Source organism: Ambystoma mexicanum, chromosome 11, assembly GCF_040938575.1.
Source record: "Ambystoma mexicanum isolate Mex_15411 chromosome 11, UKY_AmexF1_1, whole genome shotgun sequence".
Lineage (NCBI taxonomy): Eukaryota > Metazoa > Chordata > Amphibia > Caudata > Ambystomatidae > Ambystoma > Ambystoma mexicanum.
This window is the reverse complement of record NC_090934.1, coordinates 163510835-163529334: the sequence shown is the minus strand read 5'-3', so window position 1 is coordinate 163529334 and position 18500 is coordinate 163510835. Positions and strand designations below refer to the sequence as shown.

At 47.6% G+C, this 18500-nt stretch overlaps 1 protein-coding gene across 3 annotated transcripts in view; it reads right to left on the bottom strand.

The window, feature by feature from the left end:
• The window catches only part of MTFR1L (mitochondrial fission regulator 1 like), a 223591-nt gene that overhangs the window by 188586 nt on the left and 16505 nt on the right, over positions 1 to 18500 (bottom strand). For all 3 annotated transcript variants that reach the window (XM_069622697.1, XM_069622699.1, XM_069622698.1), the window contains exon 2: positions 10907 to 11038. The gene's annotated coding sequence lies outside the window, so the exon portion shown is untranslated. The remainder of the gene's footprint in view (positions 1 to 10906; positions 11039 to 18500) is intronic.

The window sequence follows — 18500 nt, the reverse complement described above, 5'->3', positions numbered from 1 at the left end:
AGCTCTTCTCTTATTATCTAGATGGGCAGCCCCGGAGGCAAGGAAAGAAACCGTCTCCAAAATATAACCCCCCAGTTTGGGCCAAACCGAGACAGAAAGTGTAAATGAAGCCTCCGCTCCATACTTATCAGTGCTACTTTGAGTTTGTAAAATTCTATCACCGGTATTAGTGAGACCTTGCAGTGTTTGGTTAATATAAGTCGAGCGTGCGAAGCCAAATTTCGTGTCTTACTTCTTAGTATGTCCTCCCTGTGGGCATCTGCTGCGCTCTTATTAATGCACATTATACTTACAAGTAAGTAAGGGTCGATACTTTGCTGATCTTTTCACCCTTTAGGTACCATGATGATTTAGGCAAGGTCTTTTGACCCGTTCTCCTTCCCAAGGTCAGAATCCTTGATTTTGTTACGTTGATCTTTACTCCATTATCTACCTCATATACCTCTAGTGCATTCAACTGTCTTTGCAGCCCCACCTGGCTTAGATCTAAGAGTATCAACTCGTCTCACAGGTTCTCCTGCTATACAGGAGGACCGGGGGGGGGGGGGTTAGGGGGAGCATCTGACATCCTTGAAGGCACTTTCGATATCAGAGATGAATAAATTAAACATAGCTGGCGCTAGGGTACATCCCTGCTTTAACTCTTCCGATGTGTTAATGGGCTCTGACAGGGTACCTCTTATCCAGTCTGACCTGCAAGTTGGTGTTTGAATGGAGAGAGATCAGTGCTTCCCTTGTGTCCTCAGAAAAGTCCCATCCTTTTCCCAAAGTTTAGGTCTCTCGATGGTGTTGAACGCCCGAGCCAGGCCAATTGACACCAAGTAGATCTTTCCACTCGCTTTCTGCTTGGCCTTTGATTTGAACAGGTTAATTAGAAAAAGGTTTAAGGATGTCCCAATTCCTTTAACAAAACCTGCCTGCCGTTTATCATGATGTCCTGTCTTCTGGCTCCAAGCTGTGAGGACCTTCAGTGTTAGTGCTCCGAGTATCTTCCCAATAACATCCAAGAGGGCAATAGGCCTATATAGTTTCCAGGATCTGACCCATGGCCCTTCTTGAATATTGGCACTATGATGGAAGAGCGCCAGGTATCAGCCCTGTTCTTTTGATCTCACCAAACATAGTGTGCATGATATTAGACCATTTTACAGGGTCTTTCTTTAATGTACAATTTGTGATTCCATCAGGGCCAGCCGCCCCTATGTGCTCCTTCTCCATCGAAAATTGCCATTGTCCCTTCCTCTTTCCTTGCTTCGTTAGTGTCACGTAGTCTGAAGCGAAGAGAACACTAAAGTGTCTTATCCAAGCGTCGGCCGGCACAGCATTGGTCATCACAGAGGCTTGCGGGTGCTTATATTGTTGAACACACTCCACAGTGTTTTTTGCTGACACTATGTTCAACATTAGTTCCACGTCCCGTTGGTGCATTAGCCACTTGTGCCCTTTAAGCCAGTTTGTATGCCCCTGATTTAGCCTTTTTTCCCTTCAAAATAGACATTTTATTTATTACTAATCAATAACAAAGAAAAGAGTAACAATTGAACAACAGACATCAGAATTGACATAAGCTTATGATGGCACAGTTCATTATAGTGATAAAATGGTCATAAAAAATTAGCATGCAACTCATTTGCAGCAATTCTTGGCTGAGAGATCGGTGGTGGTGGGAGATATCTCCTTGCTGGAGCAGGGCACTTCCATGTGCAAATCAGTTCAGCCAGCGGACGCTGGGCGGCTTTAGTGTGAGGGCCGGGTAGCGGTCTGCATAGTCCATGAATGGGGCCCAGGTGTTTTGGAAGGGATTGAGGTTGCCCAGGCGGAGTGCAGTGATTCTTTCCACTATGACGATGTCCCAACACTTAGCCCACCATAGCGGGATCGAGGGACCCTCTTGGTGCTTCCAAAGACGGGCAAGGGCTATCTTGGCCCCTATTAGTAGGTGTGAGCACAGGCGGGCTGCATTCCCCGATAGCGGCAGGTCCCCATCCCCCAAATCTCCCAACAGAATGATTCCAGGGTCCCACGGGATATTGAGGCCTGCGATTACTCAGACATCCGTCAAGACCCCCTTCCAATAGTGTGCCACCTTGGGGCAGTCCCATAGGTGCTGGAAAAGCAATCCCTCTTGCGAGCAGCCCCTCCAGCAGTTCGGTGAGGGCCTCACGCCTGCTTTGTGCAGTTGGGCTGGAGTAATATAGAACCTGAAGCATACTTTATATCCCCCTTCCCCATTAGTAAAACATTGAGTGCTCCTGTGGAGTCTTGTGCAAATTTTGTCCCAAGCATCTGGCTCCAGGGAACGCCCCAGGTCCCTTTCCCAGTTCAGCATGCATCTTTCTTTCAATTCTGAGCTGGATTTCTCCAAGAGTTTGGAGAGGGTAGAGATCTTGCCCCTTGGAGGGAATGAGGTCAGTGAGAGTTCGAGGGGTGTTAGGTCCCTGGAGCCACGCTCTCCGACGGTGCGTTGCAAGATCCAGTGACGGATCTGTGCATAGCGGAATCGTTCCTCCACTGCGATGTTGAACCTAGCCTTGCAGTCCTCAAAGGAGAGCGGCTGGCCATCTTTTAAAAAGTCTGAGATTCTATGAAGGCCGCCCTCTGGCCATTTGCCAAATCTGCGGATGCAGAGGCTGGGGGAGAAACCCGAGTTGCCCCAGACTGGGGTCATTGGGCCCAGTCAGCTTTTGATTCCCCAGTTCCTGTTCGCGGCTCTCCAAATGTCCGCCGTGTTGCATGTTGCTGGAAGCGGACTCAGTGCGGGGGCGGGGGGGCTTTCCGGGGCTGGATGTGTGGCAGGTCAGGCAGGGGAGACTTGCACCATTCTTCTTCCAATTGTAGCCAGGATGGGCGGTCCACGGAGCGTGTCCATGCGAAGGCATGCGCGAGCTGAGCCGCACGCCGGTATCTAGAGATATCTGGGACCCCCAGTCCACCCAGCTGACAGCTGCGAGTCATAATTTTCCTGGCGATGCAGGGTCTTTTTCCTCCCCAGATGAATTTCATGATGTCACGCTGCAAGGAGGCGAGGTCCGCTTCAGGAATATGAGTTGGGAGCGCATGGCAATGATATAGCACTCTAGAGAGTAAGTTCATTTGTACCGCCGCTGCCCGGCCCAGCCACGAGATCTCCTGTTTAGTCCATCGTTTCAGGTCTGCGCGGAGCGTTTTAAATAAACATGGGAAGTTATGTTTGTAGATCAATGTGCTAGATTTGGGGATTTGAACGCCTAAGTATTCCAGTGCGGCATTAGCCCATGGGATTGGCAGGTCGGGACACAGGGTGTTTCCCTGTCGTTTTGGGAGGTTGATCGGGAGGACTGAGGACTTATCGTAGTTCACCCTGAACCCAGAGCTTGCCCCGAATACTTCTAGTTCTTCAAGTATAGGCTGCAGTGAACTGTCCGGATCAGTAATGGTTAGAAGTATATCATCAGCGTAGAGCGCCACTTTGTGTTCAGTCCCGCCCACTAGGACTCCTCTGATGTTTTGGTTAAGGCGGATTCTCGTGGTGAATGGCTCCATCGACAGGGCGAATACCAAGGGTGACAACGGGCACCCCCGACGGGTCCCTCTGGATATAGGGATGCGTGCTGATTTCCTCCCATTGACTCGGAGTTGCGTTGATGGGTGTGCGTAGTTTGCCATTGTCCAGGTTATAAAGTTGTGGCCTAAACCCATACGGGATAGAGTGTACCGAATGTAGTCCCAGTTCACTAGATCAAACGCTGAGATTACTAGGAGCAGAGTTTTCGTTCTGTTCGCGGACTCAATGAGATTTAGTGTGCGTCTAACATTGTCGTGTGTCCCTCTGTCCGGGATAAAGCCCGTTTGATCTTTGTGTATTAACTCGGAGAGAATCCTACTTAGTCTAGCTGATAGCACCTTGGAATAGATTTTCCCATCGGTATACATCAAGGCAATTGGCCTATATGAGGCCGCTTGTTCGGGTTCCTTCCCCGGTTTATGAAGTAAGATGGTGGTTGATTCGGCCATGGAGTGCGTTACCTTTTTGGTGGATAGGAAAGAGTTAAATAGTAGTGCTAGTTGTGGAGTAAGGATGTGAGCAAATGACTTATAAAAACTTGGGCGTTAGCCTGGGGCGGCGTTCTTGAGTGATTTTACGGCATCTAGGATTTCCTCTGCGGAGATCGGGGCTTCTAGGGAGTCTAGGGGGGGGGGGGGGGAGAAAACAACTGGGGTGTGGAATGATTCTACATAGCGCTGCTGATGGGCTCTATCCTCTTGAGATATGGGTGGGCCTTGCATGACCGCTTTGTGGTGGTCTACCAGGTTTACCCCATCTGGCCCTTTAAGGCTGGTAATGTTTCTGGTGTGAGTCTTTCGCAATTTATAAGCTAGTAGCCGGTTTGCCTTATTGCTTTTGTGGTAATAGAATTGTTTTGTATATGCCAGAGCCTTCGCCGTGCGATCGGCCCAGTGCATCTCTAGCGCCCTTCTAGCCTTTTTGAGCTCCCTGTCTGCCCTTTAAGAGTAAGGAGTCTTCAGCTCTTTTCTAGGGAGGAGACTTTGGAATCCAGAGCTTGTGTGTGGATCTTGGAGACTCTGGACTGTTCAGCGGCTGCGCTGATAAATACCCCTCTTATTACCGGCTTCATGGCCTCCCATAATAGCCCAATTGGGGTTTCGGGGTTCTGATTTTCCTTGAAGTAGTTGATCAAGGTGTCTTCCGCCTCACCCCTAATCACCTGATCTAAAAGCAAGGGGTCATTGAGCTTCCAGAATCTGGGAGGGGGTCAGGGCCCCCCAGGATAGAGAGGTCCGCCGAGACGGGTTCATGGTTAGATACCATCCTTGAGTGGATTTCGATGTTGCTAAAGCACAGGAATAAGGTGATAGTGGCCAGTAACATATCAATTCGGGAGTGACCTCCATGTGAGTTTGAGAAAAACGTGTAGTCGCGGGTATCAGGATTGGCTACCCTCCATATATCGACCATGCCCAACTCTTTAGGAATCTGGCAAAAGCTAGGGTTCGGGAGAAATCCGGGTTGGATGGGGGTAGGGACTTGTCCCTTATGGGGTACGGGACTACATTAAAGTCCCACCCGATTAGGAGGAACCCCGAGGTAAAGTTAGAAGCGGTGGGAGTAGCTCTGCTATGAATTTTTCCTGATTTGCATTTGGGGCGTAAATCCCCGCGATTGTGAGTGGTAGTTCTGCAATATATCCCCGGATGAGGAGGTATCTGCCCGTTGGGTCCTTTTAACTGTGGGGTTGAACAGAGGAAACTTGTCGCTTAATAGGACCGCGACCCCCCGCTTCTTCTCGCCACTAGAAGCGAAGAAGCCCTGTTTAAAGCGCTTGAATTTGATTCGGTGCTCGTCAGCTGGCAAGAGGTGGGTTTCCTGAAGGATTACTATATCCCCATTTAGTGCCGCCAGCTTGTTCTCCCCCGATTTGCGCTTCCTTGGGGAATTAAGACCCTAGACATTCCAGGTCAGGAGACGTATCTCCGGGCCTGTTGATTACGGGAGCGCGGCTTGTGTTGTGTAGGTAGGCTGTATAGGGGCTGCGAGGCTTTGGGATCTTCCCATGTGTGCGTGAGGTTGTGCTGCAATTACCGAGGTCTATGAATAAAACTGTAACCGTTAACTGGGGCTCCTGGGGAGATGAACAGTTCCATGGGCCCATAACTACCCCCCCAAAACTGTGAGAATGAGACCATAAAGCTCATTCGTGGGGGTTACTGGCTGAACCGGTCGTTGGAAGTTGCACCCTGCCGGGGAGGAAAGAGAGACTGCAGGATCACAGAGCGACAGGCTCAGGGGCTGTATAGAAAATATGTGCCTGGGGCTATACGCTTAGTTGTCTGCCTATGGGAGTCCCCCTGGGTGCTAGGCGTTATCCCACTCCCTCCCAGGTGAGATGGGGAGCACTAGAGAGCTAGTGGAGATTGCACAATACCGGGGAGCTCCGAGTGAAGTACGACACAAACCTGACAAACTGGCTTGCGGTGGGAAGACGTGGTCCACCAATCAGTCCGGATTATGCTGCTTCCGGGGGCCCCGAGGCACGCGACGTCCGCCGGTACGTGACCAGCGGCTGGATGTTGGTCGAGCCGGATTGAGAGCGAGTGGCATCATCAGAGTCCTCGTCTGCGGTTCTTATTCCCAGGAATTGACCTGCCTCCTTAGGGTTACGGATTTGCCTGCGTGTTCCATCCCACTCGAAGCACAGGGTTGTGGGGTGACCCCAACGGTATTGTATTTTTCTTTCTTGCAGCCACTCCATTAGATTGCGAAGGGCTCTCCTTTTCTGGAGGGGCCTGCAGATCCGAGGCAGTGCTGCAGAGCAGCGTATAGAGAGGGTTTAGATGAGAGTGAGGCTTTGTTTTACTTGCTAAAGGCGGCAGGCGGCGTCGGCCTGTCCGAGGGCGCACGTAGCTATGCAGGCACCAGCCCAGGGAATCTCCAGAGTGGGGCAGGGTGAGTAGTTGTTACTGCCACTGGATTCTGGCCAGCGCACTTGCAGGAGTGGGGGTTGCTTTGGCCGCCGGTGGTCCCCCTGAAGTGGTTCTAAGATTGGGGCCCTCCAGAAAAGCCCTGACCCCATTTCGTGCACCGAGTCCCCTGGTGCGGCACATGGAGGGCTCTTGGTTGAAGCAGCTGGGTCCGGCTGGGGGAGGAGTGACGGGGCCGCCTCGGATACCGGGAGGTCCTCCCACCAGGATCAGCGCTCGGCTCCCAGAGTCGGTGTCCCCCGGAGCAGCGTGTGGCGGGGTGTTGCCTCTGCGTCTGGCTGAGGAGGATTGAGGCGGGCTGTAACAAAGCCCGGCGCCCCTTATAGCGCAGGCGGGGGACACTGCAGATGTAAGTCGGGAGCCCTCCGGGCAGGATCCGGCTCTCTCTTGGCGGATTGCTGAGGCAGGCTACGCTGCGCACTTGGGCGCTCTTACCGGAGCCGATTGGGAGATGGCAGGCAGAGTTCGCGAGGGTGCCCCTGTTCTAGGATCTGATGGGATGCCTCCGGGCCGGGGGCGCCGCACCCTCGAGCGAAGGGACCGTGGGTTGGACTCTACCACGTAGCTTCACCCTCGATAAGGCCGGATGACACGGGAAGTCCTCCGCTTGTTGGTGTTTTGGCCGGGCTGGTGTGAGAGCTCCGGCCACCGAGGCTTGCAGGGCTCCCCCCCGGTGTCTCGCATGGGGAATGCACGCTGGTGTGGCTTAGCGGGGGTCGGGTCTGAGGCCTCTAATCCCCCCCCCCCCCCCGACCCCCAGATCGCTGGATGTGCTGGACAGTGATAACGGAGGGATGCCTTTCCCCCACCAAAGCCGCGGTCATCACGGGCGCCCGATCGCCATTTTGGACTTCTGCAGGCAGATCCGACGGGAGAGTACAGGGCTCTCACAGCTTCAGGGCTGTTCCAGACTGCTGCTAACCCCACTCAACAGCGGCAGTGGGTATTCATGGTGCTACAGAGCCGAGGGCCGGCTCGGCGACAGCCTCGGTCCGCGGGGATTCTCTCCGACGACGGGGCCGTCCAGGAGCACTCAAGGAGCCATGCCACACGGTCGGCTCCTGGCCACACCCCCTCCCCCCCCCGTGATTTAGCCTTTTTATAGTAAGTGTGCCTACTAGGTCTTTGTTTAGACACTCTTGTTTTTTCAGTTCTTTATTAAGTGCTACTGCTCTGTCAAAGCCATTACGCTTCACGAAGAGTCTTCCACCCCGCGCCCCCTCCCCAACTTCTTTGAATGCCCTGTGGAGGTGAATCCACCTGCTGCCCATCTCTGGGCACCTCAGTGTTGACAAATCTGCACCTTATTTGTGTTCATCCTCGACCATCCTTGATTCTTGCACATAGTATACCATGATCACTAGATGTCATCCGTACTTGCAGTCTACTAAGGTTAGCGTGCATACTCCGAGGCAAATATGTAATGCAGAATTTTTTTTGCCTCCCACCCTCATCCAAGTGAAGGAAGCAGGGATATGCCCTTTATTCTGGCCGTTAACAATATGTATATTTTTTTCTTCTAAGTCGGCCCTCCAAGCCAGTCCCCCGATTTCTTGTGGGGTTGACAAGTGGGATCTGTTATCAACTTTGCTCTTTCATTGAAACAATGAATATTTAAATCGCCACATATATTATTAGGATATCCAAGTTTACCCATGACCCCATTGCCTCCTCTCAAGTTAAAGACAGATCTTACAAAGCAATCTGCTGCTTTTGACATTTTGTTGCAGAACAGATTTAATATGAGGAGTAGTCTCTTATTTCCACCCTCCGTTGCTCCTCTAGAGATTAACAGGGCTTGAATCAAAGGCAATGGGCATTTTGCCGGGATAACTGTTAGGTTCAAGTTACTTTTCATTGCCAACAGGAGTCTTGTAGTTGGGTGACCAGTTGGACCCTTAGTTGCCGGGTTTATATAAACTGAACATCCCTCCAGTCGCGATTTCTTTCGCAAAACAAAAGAGGTGATGGCTGGAAGGTTTAGAATGAATCTTAACCTCTGGCATCGCTCTGGGCAACCCTCCAGACCATCGTTCTTCGGCTGCCAAGCCATTACAAAAGGGGAAAGACCATATGCAAATCAGGCTTGGTCCCACCCCCAAAGGGGTAGTCCAGCCCGAACTGCTAGGTCACATCCTCCAGTCGTGATTTCTTTCGCAGCCATGTCTCTTGCAGACACACAATGTCATGTTCCTCAAAATGTTGCTCACTACTACCAAAGAGGAAAGCAAAGCCTCTCTTGTTCTAGGATACTAATGAGATGTCCTCGGAGAAGACTTCTGCTTATGTATCTGCCAGAGGATGTAAAGTCTTTGCTTGGGAGACCACAGCAGCCAGCGCTCCAGAGAGCCAAAAAATATTTAATACCAACGATCATAACTTTTTAACGGTATATAAAATATGCATAACTTAAATGTACTAAAAGTACCACTTACATTCAACCATATTCAACCAATCTCCCACACAAACCGAGCCGGAACCTTGCCCTCACAAACATGCCTCTGCTCCTCCAGTGTCAGACATCCTAATGCAACTAAGAAACCATTTACACAATTCTATTTATAAACCTTAAATTGCACTAAATGAGTGCCTCGGTTAATGTACAATTATGGGTTAGCTACTCCAATATATATATGCAACTTCCTAATAGAACAACAATATTTTATGCATGCAGTTTAAAGTTTTAACGTACACTTAATATACCCTATGGTTCTATAACATTAACACATTACCTCCGTTTTAATATGTCCAAAACTATTCACCAAAGTGAATTACTGTCTGAGCACACTCACAAAAGGTGCCTGCATTTCCAAATTTCTAAAGTGCTTAAACTTAATTCTTCAAAGCGCTCTAAACTCTATGCATAGTTACTGCTACATGGAACTAACCAACTCCTCCAAGCAGTCAAAAATCTTCCATAGCCAACACTGTATTAAGCCTCAAATAGTACTAAACACGCTGTGAAAATAATGTCCTGACTATTGGAATGCACGGAAAACCTTGCAGAGCTGTAATGATAAATGATCAGGCACAGAACTGCTCGGGTCAAACAGTACAACAAAAGCATCCCATGACATATGATGAGCATTCTTGCACACATTTTGTAAACTTTAAACATGCATGTAACTCAAATTACGCTCTTTGTTGGACAATTCACTCAATACGCTCTACAATGCTGTAAACGCTCAACCTTCCATTACTCATACAACATATGGCTCGTAAGAAATATCGCCAGCATACATCACTCAAATAACACATCGCTGCCCCAACCAATTTCATAAATGCCATATTTAAAATACTGGCATCTAAATGTCATTTAGACATTCTAAATTAGTATCTGCATTTTTAGTTTTCCAACCTATCAAACGTGTGTATTTGAAAGTACATAATTGCATGATGAATATGAAATCAAGCTATGAACAACATCAACATCACAGCATCTCGCCATGAAATAAAACAATAGTATTTTCAGTGACATCTACAGTATAGAAGCACACTGTGGAAATATATAAACAAACAGTCTCTGTTACAGAGCACATGAAAACTACAGAGCACCTACGTATAAAATCAGTAGATCATTGCTACGCCCAAACAGGGGCATCGTCATTGAACTACATATGTTGAATGATTGTTTAAATAGAAACTGCCGAGTATAACCAAACTTTTGTAGATGTTTATGCTCTGTATTAAACCAAAATACCAACTGTAGCTGGATGGCAATCCCTCCATAAAATCTAAAGCCGGCACGTGTTCGGGTATAGAATAGGTGGTGAACAGGAGCAGTGAGATGACGTCCACCCAGGTCTAGCTCCCATCCTGAAAGTCCAGTTAAACCGTCAAACCTAGAGCCTACAGGTTCTTCAGGTTTCATCGCTCACACAACATTCCGGTAGATAATAAATGCAGTAAGCATACTACAACATGAAATGAATTGCATATTTTCAAACTGATAACGTTGTTGTGGCCAATCTACCCAATGACCAGGTGGAAAAACTGTAGGCTTGGTCTTCTGGAACTGGCAGACGCTGGTAGAGGCAGTATTTATCTATAATGCATGGACTTGGAAACCCAGCCCAGAGATCATTGGAAAATCTCGGGGACAGAGCAGAGTTTACATAAAGCAGTGCAGCTTGTGAAGTCATGTGCAATCCCTTTAGCTGTGAAAGGCTAACTTGAAAATGTTTCTGGAAAGAAATGAACTAAATAGAGAAAGCTGTGATGAACTTTAGCTGGAATGATCCAATGACTATGCCACACGTATATTTTTATTAGGAAAAAACAGCCACACAGCCTGTTGGTCAATTTCATTAGCTCAAATTGGACATAAATGGGATATAAATAAACTGTAAAAGAAAAGCCTTCGACTGGGTAAGAAGCGGGCAAGTCATTTCTTATTCTTTGTTATGACACTTGTTTTGCTGCAAACCTGTTGTCTCCTTTGCGCTTTATGGACTTCTGTTTCACATTATTTCCTGGCATACGTATTCTTTGGAATAGTCACTTGCGGTTCCTTTTCGTTCAGTCCCGCTCTCGTCTCCCGCGAGGCAGCTGCCGGTTACTGCAAGAGATGAAAGGACAGTTCATTCTGCTGCGGTCAGCGAGGTGCCCTTGAAGCAAGATTTGAACAATCATTCGCCAATCACGCGGTGCAGAGCAAGAGCGCGGAGAGTCCATTTGCCCTAGTTTACTCTAGCTCATCATGTGCAGTGCTTGGGTTGGGTCAACAGTGGCCTGTACAGAGGATTTTTGCTGTCAAGGTGCTCACTGGCCGTTAACGCACATGTCTCTTGCTTTCTGTCAACTGCAAGCAGTGGCTGACTGACTAGTGGGATAAGTCAGACGTCAGTTCCATGAAAAGCAGCCACGCTTTAAAAAGTAACAATGGAATCGCCCAGCGCCCCAAATACTAATCAATTAACTTAAGAAAAAAAAGTCACACTTTCTAACGGTGAACACAAATAGCATCATTGCAAGAATTATTATTATTATTGGCTTGAAGCCAAGTTACTGCAACATTATTTACATCTAATAAATAGAGGCCTTTGGTTACTGTGAATGACCCTGCAAGCAATTTCGCAAATTCGTAAGCTCAGCATCAGACTGCAACCTTAAACCTGCGTTGTAAACATACGCCCAACCGCCAAACCAACCACCTTTGGGGTCAATATTGAAATATATACTTCTATCTCCCAAATAGTCTGATGTCTTAATACAACAATGCAACAAACAGGGTGCAACATTTGCACTAACCACTAGCTAGCAATAATTGACTGTTGGCGAGTAAGAAATGGTGTGCAGATGTATAGAGGTGGCAAGTGACTTTTCATTGCTAGATAGTAGCTTGCAACTTTATTTTTAAATGCTCTTCCAAATTCGATCATGCCAAATATTTACAATGTATCCCATCATGGTTTACCGCCCAAAATAGAATTCTGTAAGAGAAGGGTGAAAGCATGGTTGTGTAGATCGTCCACAACATTCATTGCGATGGAAGGGAGGTTCTCTGTACTAGAAACAGAGCTAATCAGCAGATGTTTCCAATATGCCTGACCCTGCTCTGCTGGTCTGAATAAAATAGGCTGACAGCCTTATCAGCCATGACAGTCAACCACAATCTCTTAGGGGGTTTGTAGGGTGGGAATTAAAATAAAACATTGGAGGTACTAACAAACCCTTACAGTAATCATCCTCTTGCCTATATGTATGGCCACGTGCAGTGGCACCATGAGATCATTGTCCCCGTCTGAACATAACGTTGATAGCATCACCACCAAGTTAGGCAAGGCATAAAATAAGCAGTGTCGCAGAGCAATCTGCTATGCAATTCTGTAGGTTTGCTAATCAAATGAACACTTGTGTGGAAAAGTTAGCTATTTAAGTTACCCGCTTCAATTAAAGCACAGCTTGCCCTGCAATCCTCGTTTGCCCATGGTGCTCTCTTGACCCTCTTTTCACTGTTCACTTCAAGTGCTAATGGAGGGAAAGTGCAGCAGTAATCATCTGCTCCACTCTTAAGTGTCAAACGCATGTGTGGGAGTGCAAGGCAAGAATTTCTGTTTCAAATAATTACAAACTAGAAGTAATCGGGATGATACTTTTATTAAGCTTTCTATATCCTGCCTGGCAAAGACCAGTATGTGTCAACTTTATATCTTTTAAAAAGACAGTCATGCAATTGCATTCCTAAAATGTAAGTGGTTACATTATGCATAATTACAGTATTGATATTGTAAAACACTGCATCATTTCCATGCTTTAGAGTAAAGATTAGGTTAGTGTATCTGAATTTCATAGGGTCAGTATATTTAATTTTGTTCGGAAACAATGCATCATTTTGACAAGTATACTTTTGAAAATGTACATGATCACATGATGAAATGCTTTTTATAGCAAACCTAGTTATGTAACCTGCAGGCTGCATAAATCTTGCAACTGGTACTCAACCCATGACTGAACCCATACTCCTTGAGATTCTAGATCATCACCCTGTGCTTTATACCAGGTACCCTGAAAGTGAGATGACCACAAACTACAATATTCCACATAGTTTGCCCAGTTCTCTGCCTGCTATGCAATCCACTCTGCTTAGTTTTTCTTTCCTCTTACATAATGAATGCACAAAGCAAACTAAATGCATACGCAAAGTAGTGATCAATAGTTGCATCCAGTCTGTACATCCACAGATCTACTGCAATACCAAACACTTGTATTTGTTCACTTCTAGAGCTCGCTTTGCGTTAGGGTTGTATTATATATTACCTCCTGCAGGAGACAGTTGGCCAAACTGTTTTCAGAGCCTTTTTATCATATCCATTTATTTGTGTCCATTCATGCAGCGAACCCTTCACATTTTACAGACACTCACATATGGCTTGCAAAGTCTTTTTGCCCACTCGCACAGTCGAGTAGATTTTAAGAACGGCGAGTAGCATTTACAAGATGTGTTTGAAACTTGTATTTAACATTTACTTTGTATGCAATAAATGTCAAAGGTTTCACTGTGCATGGCTGGCCTCTGGGTGGCAGCAGTGTGCCAAACAATAAGTGGGTTTGTAGTGAGGTGCATAATTTTACAGAAATCATTTTAAATGTGTTGTCCTCCGTTGCTATGGGTCAAATGCATTTCTCTTGGGTTGAATAGGTAAACTAAGTTACCCGACCTGCAGGTGTAGCTGAAGTGTAAAGAATTTGCAAGGCACGACTCCTCTCACTGGCTTATTTCAGCGGTACACAAAACTGCTGTATTGTTGCTCATTTCATGTCTTGGGTACAAATAACTTCTGGTGAAATTAACAATATTAGGACAAAATTGCTAATCAAATGGGTCTGTTGGCTAATAAAAAAAATGTAATTAGCAAACTCTGGTAATTAATTTTTGAAAATTATTTTATGCCTTGTTAGGCACCAAACGGCCCCCATTTAAAGATTGCCTGGGATAGTCCTCTCTTTAAGATGGGCACAGTGTTCCATTATCTTCAGGGAAAGACAAGGAATCATGAAAAGTACCTCCCATAATAACCTCAGTCCCTTAAACAATATGACGCAAAGACTCAAGAAAATACAAACTAAAGCAGCCAGAACCGTGAAGAGAGCCCAAACGGTGGTAACTACCTCTAGCTTTTGACTATTTAAAAAGGACTGTTTCTCCCTCTGTTGCAATTCTCTTGCATCAGGTTTAGGGGCGTGTCCGGTATCCAGCTCTGCCTCCTCCAGCCAATCAAGCGTCATCTGCATTTCCCTATATCTAGACGAAGACAAGAGATTTCCTGTTTGTTCCTGCACAGTGCCAAGTGCGGGAACCCCTACCTTTTTCCATCAGGCAGACATTACAATGGGTCTCCTACAGAGAAATGCCATTCCCACACTCTCAAGGTCTTGTGTGCCTATCAACACACTCAGAATTTCACTCTGTGAATCTGCACCCTCCTTCCTATCATCTCATCTCATCACCACCCTACCCTTGCTGCTCTCACACACGATGCTAATCAAAGCTCAATTGGTCATCCTTCATGCTACCAACAAGGCTGATGCCATCTTTATCAACAAAACATAGCTCTATCAGACCTCATCCCATGCCTTTTACACCGTTATCTGACACCGGTACAGCATACAACATGCTGACAGCACAAGGAAGGCGGGGGTGGGGGTCGGCATAGACAGATCCAATTGGATCAATTGGGTGCCTTGAGCACCTCACTTGCCACTCTGCCATTTCACACAAACCGATTGCCAGGTTCCATCACCCACCTAACAGGTGCAGGAGAAACAATCAACATGGTCTTCTCTGCATCTCCATTGGTAAAATGCCTTTACCCGATCCACCTGCTACCATCCCTATCCTCTATACATACACACCCAACCGAATAATAGGGGATAGGCCAGTGAACCCAATGAGGTCTTTAAGCTGCCTCATTAAGAACGTCACCTTGGAAGCACTAGAAAACAGTCTTGAAACACTAGCCAGCTCATATGACATGATATTTTATTTGCAGCGCACCCATACACAAGTGTTTCAAGGCGCGACAAGGCAAGGGAGGACAAAATGACGATCTTACTAGGCCCAGTGACATTGAGAACACACAAGTGCAGGAGAGAGGGATGGGTGAAGTGCAAGGGGCACAGCAGGAGTAGAAAGTGCTGAAAACATGAAAAAAAAACACAGGTAGTGCGGCCAGCATGTGGCAAGTGCAAAAATTAAGCGCAGACAACGGGTGTCTACAAGTGCAGGTAAGGGGACTGTAGGGTTGCAGATACACACCCAAGTGCAAGGGTTGCCAGGAGGCAGTGCAGGTATGCAGCTGGGTCGGCAAGGATCTGGACACGAATTCAGATGGTAGCCAGGTGCCCAGTGCAGAAGCAGCCAGATCAGCAGAGGAGAGGCAGAAGCAACGTGGAAGGTCTTGAGGTGCTTCCGGAACCGAAGATGGTTCTCCTCATGTTTCAGAGAGGCACAGAGGCTGTTCCAGAGGGAGGCCCCCGACAAAGAGAGAGATCTACCACCAACTCGTTGCTTGGAGAAGCTGCTGACCCTGAGGGAGGTGGAGCAAAGAGCTCAAGTAGGAAGGTATTTCCGAAGGGAGAGTTAAAGGTATTGCGGACCCAGGCCGCGGAAGGCCTTGTGGACAATGCAGGTCTTAAGTTTAATCCTTGCAGCCACTGGGAGCCAATGAAGAGATTTCAGGGCTGCAGAGATGCGCGCAGCAATGTTCTGGATGAGTTGCAGAGGACGGAGAGTAGTAGCAAGCAGATGTAGGAAGAGGCCGTTGCAGTAGGCCACCCTAGAGAGAACCAGAGCTCTAGAGACAGTGAGCTACTGGGGGGGGGGGGGGAGGACAGCAAAGGGAGAATACCTCTGAGGAGGTGCAGATGGTAGTTTTATTTCTTAGAGACGTCAGAGATGTGTGGAGCAAAGGAAAGCGTGGAGTCTAAGATGACTAGGAGTTTTAGCCTCACAGGTAGGAGCAGGAAGAGAACCAAGGGAGGCCAGCCAGAGAATGACAGGAAAGGAAGGTGCAGGAGTGCCGATAAGGAGGATCTCCGTCTTACTGGCATTAAGGCAGAGGTCGTTGGTGGCACACCACTCCTGGATTGCAGACATACAGTCAGAGATTAGAGAGGGAAAGGAGGTGGTAGAGGGGAGCCTGAAGACGAGCCGAGTGTCATCTGCATAGCACTGAAAGTTGTAGCAGAGAGCAGCAATGCGGTAGGCGAGGGGTGCCAGGTATTGGTTGAAAAGCCAGGGAGAGAGGTTAGACCCCCTGGGGAACACCACAAGTGGAGAGTGAGATAGAGGAGAGGAAGGACCTAAATTGCACCTGGGAGGGACGATTGAAGAGGAAAGGGATCAGCCAGGCCTGGGCCCGATCAGTGATACCCAGGTTATCACGGAGGCAGTTGATCAGGACAGCATGGCTGACCGTGTCAAAGACAGAAGAGAGATGGAGTAGGATGAGGGAAGATTAGAATTGAGGTTGGAGAGCAGGTCAGGTAAGTTTCTGTGCTTTTGGCTGCTCTGAATACAACCCAAATGTTGAGGTCTTATTGCCAACCATCAACAAAAAGAAACTGGTGTACATACATGCCCCCTGAAACAACAGCCTACCTGGGTTGCCCACCCCTCCCCCTCCCTCCAAACCAACTGACTGGCAAGCGCACTATCCCAACACAAGAAAAACGCTGGCGCAGAACACATAAGCACGATACCACCTCAGCTTAAAGGCTATACACTCACCTCTGAAGCTAAATCTGTGTATTACTCCACTACCATGGCAGCATTGCACAGGAGTAAAGCCCTCTTTGATGCAATCAAACATTGCTCCACCCCGTTATCTGAGTCTACAGAGAAATGTCCTGATATTAACAGGTTCTTCAAATCAAAATAGAAAGAAAAAAAAAAATCAGACAACATACCAATGTGACAAAAATCAGGGAACCCTGTGACAATGTTGTCAAGTCACTAGACAACCGGAATAGGGTTTCCACGTTTATAATAACACATACAAAACAAGTCAATTGAGGGTGTAAGTCTAGGGCTGGTCCCTGTATCCTTTCCCTCACTCTTAAAGGGGCTCCCACCTCCCTGGCTCAGGCTCCCTCCATATCTCCAACAAGTCTAATGTCAATACAGAATTCTCCATCGCCAGGTAAACCCGGTTGTCCAAGCCAATGTCATAATAGGTCCAGCCTAAAACCATAGCCTTCTTACCATTTTAGGGACTTTCTAAACAAACTAGCTGGAAATTGATTCCCTTCTCTTACTGCCTCTCCACTCACTCATCTGCTCCCATCTCTTCCCCCTCTAATCTGCCTCTCACCGTCTGGTCTTTACTCCCCAGCTCTCTCCTGACCTTATCCGCTTCCCTCCAAAAATCGGACTGGTCTCAACACAACCTCATCTCTTCTCTACCCTTCTGCCATGCACACAAACTCACATGCACGCAACCAAATTGGTACTACACTCTCAGTACCAACACCTTACCTTCACCTCTTTCCATGCACTCCAAAAGTCTCCTCCAAGCCCTCAATCACTTGCTACACACTCCTTTCTGGTGTGTTGAGTCTTCTTCCTCCCCCAAACACTTCTCACTGCTAACTGATTGCGATGGCCTTCTATATCCCTCGCCTTCCTGCCTAGAACAATCTCTCCGCTCCCATTGGCTACTTCGGCTTTCTCTAATCCCAACTCTTCATATATCTCCTTCCGTTCTGGGCCAGGACTCCACAGAAAGACTTCATAAAGGCTCTTTATTCGCCACCCCTTTTCTAGTCTCCATTTCCACTCAACCAGCCATGTGGTGGTCTGCATTGTTTGCTCTCTGATTCTCTGCAGTACCGAATAAGTCAATGTAGACACGCTTTGTGGAGGGTTGGTGCATCTTCCCTGGGGCTGCGTCATGCTCTGCTCCCTCCAGCTCTGCTGCTGCTGCTCATCTCCTCTAGCATTGGTGGGCAGTCTTTTGCAGATGTCTCATGAGAGCCCACTCCTTTGGATAACCAGTCAGTTCCTCCTGCTTCAGGCCAGATCTTGACCATTATACCCAGGCGCATTGTGTTACTTGTGTAATTTCTCCTGGCAGAAATAATCTGAAATGAGAGAAAAGTGACCAGGCCAATCGGCATCGGGTCCAGGAAAAAGGTACCAATATACACACGTGGATCCGTGCAAACCATGTGCTGGGGACAGAGAAGCCAATCAGCTCTCCGATACCACCTCTGGGAATCCTTATCCTCCTTGACGGTTCAAACTCATGACCCATTCACAACCCCCTGCTCCCAATCTCACTTTACACCCCTCACCCCCAAGTAGCTCCCTGATACTGTGTCACTAAAAACTTACTTCTTCCTTCCATCACCAAGATACATTTCAAAATAGTAATTTCTGCACGTGATCGAGATCTTCCCAAGCATCTTAAAAATAGAATTAATCTATCCACAAAAAAAACCACTCTAGACCCAGACAACCTTCCTATCAGTCAATCACTAGCCTTCATTTCATGGTGAAATCATTGAGAAGGCAGTTG